The sequence below is a fragment of the Diorhabda carinulata genome, chromosome 8, assembly GCF_026250575.1.
Source record: "Diorhabda carinulata isolate Delta chromosome 8, icDioCari1.1, whole genome shotgun sequence".
Classification (NCBI taxonomy): Eukaryota; Metazoa; Arthropoda; class Insecta; order Coleoptera; family Chrysomelidae; genus Diorhabda; species Diorhabda carinulata.
In genome coordinates, this window is record NC_079467.1 from 6,099,599 (window position 1) to 6,108,844 (window position 9,246).

The window sequence follows — 9,246 nt, forward strand, 5'->3', positions numbered from 1 at the left end:
TGTGGTCTCCGAAACGTCATTGATTGTTTGGAATATTTAATACATAATCGACAGATTGGAAATGAAGCGTATAAAATAACTAATGACTTTATTCAAATGGAATTGTAAAGTCGACAAACACCGAGGATCACTAATTTACGTTCTGTAGCAAAAAATAGAATTTATTTCACTGGTGGGACCATAACGATGAAAAATAATAAATGAACGTTCCAATCCAGATAGTACTACTCTATTATATACCATTTTAATCAGCTTTATCAATTTCTCACAACATTATTATAATTTATATAAAGGTGTGTACTGACCTGAGCATTCGTGCGTGCACAATAAGTTTAGGTACACAAAAATTCGTGCGTTCAAGAAAAATACACGCACAATACACGTACGCGAAAATCGTCAAATCAGTTGTTCTATCTGTATCTGTAGTCAGTATGTTGGGAAATAGCACAACTGTTTTCTCCAACAAACACGTTCAAGGTGAGTGCATAAGCCCTTAGAAATTTCGAGAGAAGCCGACAAGCCACAGATAGCGTATACATACGTGCACGAAAATTTGTCATTGAGCTTGAGTACCCATTATACATTATCCAATTTGTAAACAGAAAAAAAATGTTATGAAGTGAATTTGCCTAAACGAGATTCGAACCTGGGACTCGCAGTTGAAAGGCACGGAGCATCAACACTGAACCTTCAGCGATTTTAAATGTGCGTATCGTATATTTGTTTCTTAACATACCATGTTTTTCAAAATAATTTATAAATGTAAGTAGCTTTCAAAACGAAATAAATTTGATTCAAATCTATGTATGCGTAGATTTCTTAGAATTAAAATTAGAGAAGATGCTGAAGTTGCCTCATTAAATTTATTGCCGGACAAGTCAAGGAAAGTATGTAATACAGACTATGAATATTTTTTGAACTAATAAAAGTAAAAGAAAACCACCTCATTTTCTGAACCGAATAACATTTCCCGGACAAACCTCATATATAATGTTTAACAAGTTGGAAAAGTAAAATTTCTAAAACTTATCAAAAGTGATTGCAGGCACTGAAAAAAAGTTAAATAAATGTGGTACATTTCTATAGTGGTAAATACAAAATTAGAACTGATTATACGGTATCTATTTGATAGATAATAGTTACTTGTACACGTGACAACGTTCTGAGGATGGCTAAAATATTTGAAATACGTCTCAATCTTGTCATTACAATTGGTCGATAATGAGATATTAATATGCAACGTTACAATAAAATCTTTTTATAAAATTTCATATACAACGTAACTGAATGTTATTAATATATATATATTATAAAATTTTAAATATTTACTACAACTACATAAGGCGTATGTTTTTTTTGTTATAAAATATAAATATATATATTTTACTTACATCCTATCAATATTTGGTCTCTTCGTCTAAGGCCTATTCTCATTAGCAAAAATGAAAAATTTTCCTCAATAATTTTTGTTACTACTAATGCATATTTGAAATACACTTCCTAAATTAATGAAATGTTTACAGAAAATTTTTGATTTTTTCTTACAAAATTTTGCCATTTTCTGGGTTTGTTTGATTCTTATTAGGAAAGGAAACATTTAAAGGTACATAAAATAGTAAAAAATTCAGTTTCATGAAATACTCTTTGAAATATGTAATTGTACAAAAGAAGTGAAACACTTCCATGAAGATTACTATTATTCAAAATATTTTCCCGTTTATAGAAGAGAAAATCATTTTACCTCACCTGGTGAGGAAAGGTAAGATGGAGTTTCCAGTGGGGAAAGTACCAGACATGATGAGGTTAGTTTCTAACAATGCCCAAAAATACTTCGTTATCTTTATCTTCCTTTCCTGCACAAGAGCAATGAACTCTCCGTTGCCGTATGGAACACTTTATTCAGCATTCAGAAGATTGGGTATATAAATAATAAATAAGCTCTGAGAAGCATTGGCAAACAACGTGAATTATTTGAATTAATTAAGAAAAGAAAAACGGCGTACTTTTGGCACATTATACGAAACAACAAATATCAATTTTTGCACCCACTGAATGAAGAAGATGTCTTGGCTGCGAAATATCAGGTAGTGGACAGGACTACACGATATACAATATTTAAAACACACCGCATGAAATAGAGAAGCGATGGAAAATGTTATGGCGAACATCCATTAGTGGTTTTGCATTGAAAGAAGAAGAAACATTCTACGGCTGTATCTTCTGATGAGGATGAACTGTTTGTCTGGCATTTAACCCAATTATTTAGTATTTCACAGCCCCTTGTTTTCCTGTAGAAAAAGTATTATTTGAAACGCAAGTATTCTCAGATCATAAGAGGTGAGCCCGGACAGCCTTTCCTTCATTTCAAACAAATAATCGATTAATAGATTTTCTTCTTCTGCTGTAAGTGTTGTAATTGGCCCAAGGTTTTTAACTAAAGTTGTTGTGGCTTATCTATAATCAACAGAAATCTGACAATGATCAAAACTACTTTATGATGAAATGGCTTAAAAAAATATGTACAAGACAAACTATTCATTCAAATTGGCCCCCACTTATTGTAAGATTTATTTACTATACCCTTTTAATAATACTGCGGTTTTTCGCTAGGCTGCAGCATTTAAAAGGTCATGAGTTCATCTACCCCATCTTACCCCGGTACCCTATCTAGCCCTACTCTCCCCTACATAAAATTAATGTGAAAAGATTATGTGATTATTGAAGTGGAAACTAATAAAAGATATAATGTAGAATATCAGTTAATAAATACAAGGATGGGTCAATAAGTCCGATTTTTTTAATTTTCCACCTCTTGTCTGGAAGCTGAACATGACTCCTGACAACAGGTATCTGTTATTTGACTTCTATGAAAATTTGAACAAGCTGCATCGTTTATTTTTTTTTTAGTTTAGTTTTGTGTTTGCTATCCTTTAATGGCAGACTACCTTATAATAGATAAAGAAATACAATTGTTAAACGTGGTTAAAAGTGGTTCACTGAATTTCATTGTGGCCGTAAACACTGAACGTTTGGACGCCCAGTTAAAGTCTTTACAACCAAAACAATTTAAACAATTCATGGTATTGGTCAATCGAAGATTAAAGGATTGTGGGAGTCATAAGTATCTCATTTGGCTTAGTGGTTTCAAATAAGGTAATAATGTCAACTTATTGGGTTGATTCAATTAGATTACCGCTAGAAGAAGTCCATTGATATCAGAACAAAGCCAAGATGTACAAATGTGTCATTTTCATTAAGAAAAATCCATGGATCGGAACACGAATTACTCCCACCTCTGCCTTTTTATCCAGATTGACCACTAGTAATTATGTCACTTTTCCAAACCTGAAGAGAAGGTAGATCGAAAAGAGACATATGACTCCAATGATGGAATCATCTCACACACAATTACTTATTTTGATCACCTTAACAAATATTATTTTGTGAAAGGCATAAAAAAATTGGAGAAATGTTGAACAATGTGTATAAAGTTCAAAGAGGACTACGTTGGAGAAGAAGATAATTTTTTATCCAAAACACTGTTTGGTTTCATTCAAAATCCGTTCTCGTAGTTTCCCTTTATAGAAATTTGTCAAACTAGACTGAATCGTAGATAAAAATATTTATCTACAACTTTCAAATAATCTATGGATTACTAGCATATTGACATTTCTTATTGTTGTTAATTGAATAATATTGACAATTCGATAGAATTATATTGACAATTTAATGACATAATATTATTCAATCGTCATGTCAAAATTAAATTATAATTCATTATTTGGGCGCAAGTAGGTGAAAGATCCTGAACTTCATACCAGTCATTATGTCGTCAATCATAAACAATTTGTATGAGCGGGAGTGGACACATTACAGCTACCGAATGTTACTTAGACGACAGCATAAATAACAAGTTAGAACGAGGAAGTAATTAACAAGAATAACTGTACCATACAAAGTGTTAACAATAACATAAGAATCACATAATATGACAGGAAAAGAAAATCCTTATGTAACTTTTAATATCTGTAGTAATATTACTATTAATTGTAATTACCATGCTAACAAATATTAATTATATATTGAGTTTTCATTTCCATCATAGATGAAAACACCTGATTCTCATAAATAGGATACAGATAGTTCTCATTTTAATGTTTCTCTTTAAAGTAAAAATAAGAATGTTGAGATGCTAAGATATGAGCAAAAAATTCGAAGCATGCGAAATATGGCTTTATAGACGAATACTCAAGATCTCCTGAGCCGCCCGGGTAACACATAAAGAATAAAAGGAAGAAGAACTATTCATGCAATAGAAAAATGTATCTAGTTCAATTTAGATAGGAACTATCGCAAACAGGAAATCATCATCCTGTCCGATAGTCAAAGAGCTATTAGAGCTGTAAGCTCCAATATCATGAAATCTAAACTAGTAGTTACCCTTCAATGGATTCTGTGATAGACCGGAGCGGAGGAAAACGAAATAGCTGACAGACTCTCTAAAGTAGAAGCAGACAAACCCTTCATAGGATTTGATTTCTTTTGTGATATCAACTAGAAAACAATATAAGAAGCATTCGATATGAAAGTAAACAGAGATGAAATCAATTACTGGACAAAATACAGAGGCTAAGACAGGCCAAGAGAATTTCCTGGGAAGCAGGGAATGTATCAGCCCAAGTAAGAACAGCCTAGGAATAATAGTCCTATCGAGATAGTGTCGCTTCAATGGGCACCCGAAGATGTTAGACTTGGAATAATAGTGCTAACGAGATAGTGTCGCTTCAATGGGCACCCGAAGATGTTAGACTTAGCGTATTAAATAGAAGACGACGATCCATGGTAGTTACAGTCATTCCACATTCTGAACTTTCTTCTTAGAGGACTCGGATTAACAGATCAGCTGTAAGCACTGGGTTCCCTAATATCGCAGTAAACAAGGGGAACACAATAGATCCTTTGGGTCGCGGTATAAATGATACCATAATATACATACTTATAGTGATAACCAAAAAAACTCGCAAACTATAGTACTTCGGCCACATAATGCGAAACGAAACCAGATGTGCATTGTTCCAAGACATTCTGCAAGGCAAGATATTTGGAAAAAGAGGAAGAAGACGAACCTTAGAACCTGGTTTTTTAACTCCTTCGCGTTGCTGCTGATAAAATAAATATTGCGATGATGATCGATAACATTCGACACGGTTAGACACAATAAGAAAAATAAGTATTTCGACTAAAAAAATAAGAACAAAAAATCAATTCCGGAATGTACAAAAAGGATCAAAGCGACATAATGGAAGTTTATCTATTTCATATATTCGATTTAGCCAAAAAATACTTGAAGATACATTTGTTTATAGATAAAAATTCGCCTCATCAATAATTTTGATAGGTGACAAAACTGGTCGATTTTCTGTCCTGCAATTTGCCATGACATTGTTATGATAAAAATTACTGGTATATAATTCAATACAAAAACAAATTCTACCGATACTAAGTTTATTTTTGAAAATTAACTACCTTCCTCGAGAATATATATATATATATATATATATATATATATATATATATATATATATATATATATATATATATATATATATAATTCAAATTATATTATTAAATAATGTTGATAATTTTTTATTAATTGACTTTCTTTCCTGTAAACAAGAGATAATAAGAAATTGTTCATTTTCTCGGAATATTAAATATATTGTTTTGCCTGATAATACTAGAGTTTGAAATTTATCTAGTATAGCAACAAAAATAAGCAAAACATTTGGCATAATCGAACCAAAACGATATTAGGATTGAAGATGGAAGAATCTATGAATAAGTATTTGTATTGGAAAAATACAGACAGACAGACAGAATCTTGCATATATAAAAAGTAAAGAAAAACAGGATAGGACCAATTAAAAAAAAAGCAGTTTATAGCCTTTAACATTTCACTTATATCGTTGATGTATCTAATCTGGAATTATCGATATTTAAATATCAAATTCGTTTTTTCCAAGTAATATAATTTGAATTCTTTATGTATTTTACTAATTATTGTAATATTTTGACCATTCTATGTATAAATTAATAGAAACTAGAAAAAGCGAGCTTTGTTAAAGTGCTCCTAATAAAACAACAACTGATAATAATTGCAATTTCCCAGCTTCATACATTATGAGACCTCATATCACGGTCTATTTAAAAAAGAGATAAAAGAGGCAAATGACGTGAAGTTCAACTTAACGATTCGTGATCAAAAATTACTTTGCCAAGTTATAGGAGTAACCGTTGAAAAGGTTTTACTAAAAAATCGCAATAAAACTCTCTCCCTTTGTAAACAATATTTTGCTTTCAGCCGCTATATCAGATGGGATGAAAACATCGTTGGCTGACACAAAGATGGCGTTACTAGTATTAAATCCATATGTTAAGATTAACGTTAAAAAAATACGTCTATAAATTTCATAACTTTCGTACTATTAGTTTTTGAGTTATAGCACAAACAACTTTTGTTAGTTTGAAAAAACTGATAAAAAGAAATTTGATATGTTGATAAAACATTGCTTTTTGGTAGTAAAAATACTATTGAAGCCAAAGCTGGGCTTGATAAATATTATTAGGATTTTACCCCAGGAGAATCGAGACGAAATAAGCACCGAGGACAACATAGTAGTGGACTTTGTATTATATAGATCATGAATTGTGTATTTATTTCATATAATAGCTGTGCCGCTACCTATATACGAAACAATTAACAATTCTTAAGTTACAATTAATTGGCTTAACAGTCATGGGGGTTGAAGCCAGTGTTTGTATCATAAGAGATGTGGAGCCTAATCTGACAGTATCAAACAGTCTTCCCAAAGAGGATGTCACTGACGATATCATTCCACAAAATAATTTCAGATATCTGTAAAATGAAGCTGAGGACCTAAAAATATGAAAGGATATATCGTGAATGAATATTTGGGTATGCAAAAGCGTGTTTAAAGTGGGTGCTGCTCGAGTTCAGAATCGACAAAAAAAAAATAACGAATTGATGACTGTGAGCAGTGTTTACGTATGTTCAATGGTAATAAACCCGAATTTTGCATCGATATATGACAATGAATGAAACATGACTCGAAAAAACAAGAATAAAGTGCTGTTTCATTAATACAATGCACCATGTCATGATTCAATGGAAACGATGGACTCCGAATTGGTTCGGCATCCACGATATTCCGCAAATCAGGCTCTAGCGACTTCATCTTGTTCTCAAACTTCAATAGGATGCTCGATGAGCAGATATTTTGCGCCAATGAAGAGGTTATCACCGAAACTGAAGCCTATTTTGAGGCTAGAGACAAATTGTTTAGGTTGTATGACCGCTATAATCATTGTATCATTCTTGAATGCAAATATTTTGAATAATAAAATTCTATCAAAACAAGAAATTTTCTATGCTAGCTAATGAATTTTCGTCACATGCTACCATAAAGTAATCGTGATCTGAACAGTAAAAATATCAGTATATCAAAATATCAATAATTGTTGTAATATATCGATATCGATATATTCCCTTTTACCTATCGCAAATTCACTTTCTTCACTTTATTTCTATGGGTTATAATGTTACCGAGTTAGGTTGATATTTGCTAATAATCCACGAAATTTTTTTTTAAACTTCCCTACGAATTGTGTACCAGATTTTACATAGGAACGGCAAAATTTTGTAAGATTTTATAAACGTATCGGTAAAGAGAATAGTTTAGGGTCTAAATTATGAACTGTTGTAATTTTCATAAAGATACAAAGAGAGTGATAAAGGAATCAGTATATAATGCTAATTTATAAATTATGTAGGCAATGAAAAGATATAATCCAAAATTGAAATTTCATCACTGAATTTGTGAAAGTGTATAAACTAACATTTCAAGCTGACTTTAACGACCACTACACATTTTAAAAGAACATTTAAAAGTCCAGTTAAAACCTTTATAAGTTGGAGACTTACTGCACTGTTACCAAGAGTAGGAATAAAGATTCCGTGTGTGTATAGCTGCACAAGGAGAATAACTTGATGAAGATAATATTTTTAACACAAAATAAAAGCTTTGGTAAATAAAAAATCAGTCTCATTACTTTTCTCGGACACTTTGTACAATTCTATAACATCTTTTTATTGCCTAATTAATAGACAATTACCGATTATCGCTCTCTTTACTTTCAAACAGATTATAATATTTGCTACTACAATCTAAAATGAGGAAAAATTTTACTGAAAAAGAGTATTAATTTTACATTTCCAAAATTACCGTGAAACCCAACAATCCATAATTTCTTAACACTAACAATACAAAAATAAATAACGAACAAACAGATTGTACCAACACCAAGGTCGCCGATACAACGATATTAAATTACTGGCCTTTATGTCTTTGAAACTTGTTACAACGATACAAGTTTTATTAAACATATTTAAAAATACAGATCCAATGTAAAAAGTTTTTAATATAACAAAGTTTCCTAACAATCATTTTTCTGTTTTAAATAAAAACTACGAATACAAACGAATTTGTATGCCACTCAATTTTTTGCCAATAATCCGGAGTTGAAACCACATTCGAGATTTCGGAAATGGAAGGATACAAATGGAGCTGAGATGAAGATATTTTTGGGGCTCCTAGTTTTACAAGAGATAATTGGAAAACCAACTTTGGAGTGTTATTTTTCTAGAAGAGGAATTATTGAAACACCCTTTTTTCATGAAGCTATGAGCGAAAACAGATTTGGATTACTATGTAAGTTTTTACATTTTGCAGACAATCTAAGTTTTGATCCTAATACGTCTAATAGAAAAACATACAAAATCGATCCAATTATAAATTATTTGACAGAAAAGTTCAAAACATTTTATGTTTGTGATCGAGACATATGTGTCGACGAGTCTCTTTTATTGTGGAAAGGGAATTTATCCTGGAAGCAATACATAGCAACGAAACGAGCTAGATTTGGCATAAAGTTATTCATTTTGTGTGAAAGCCAATCTGGATACGTTCAAAATATCATTTTATATACAGGAAAGGACACAAACTACGGTTCAAATTACCCACAAGAAAAACAATCATCAAGAATTGTGTTGGAGTTAGTACATGACTTACTGAATAAAGGGTATAGAATTTACCTGGATAATTTCTATACTTCTATTCATTTGGCTGAACTCTTGTGTCAAAACAACACCGACATTGTTGTGAAAAT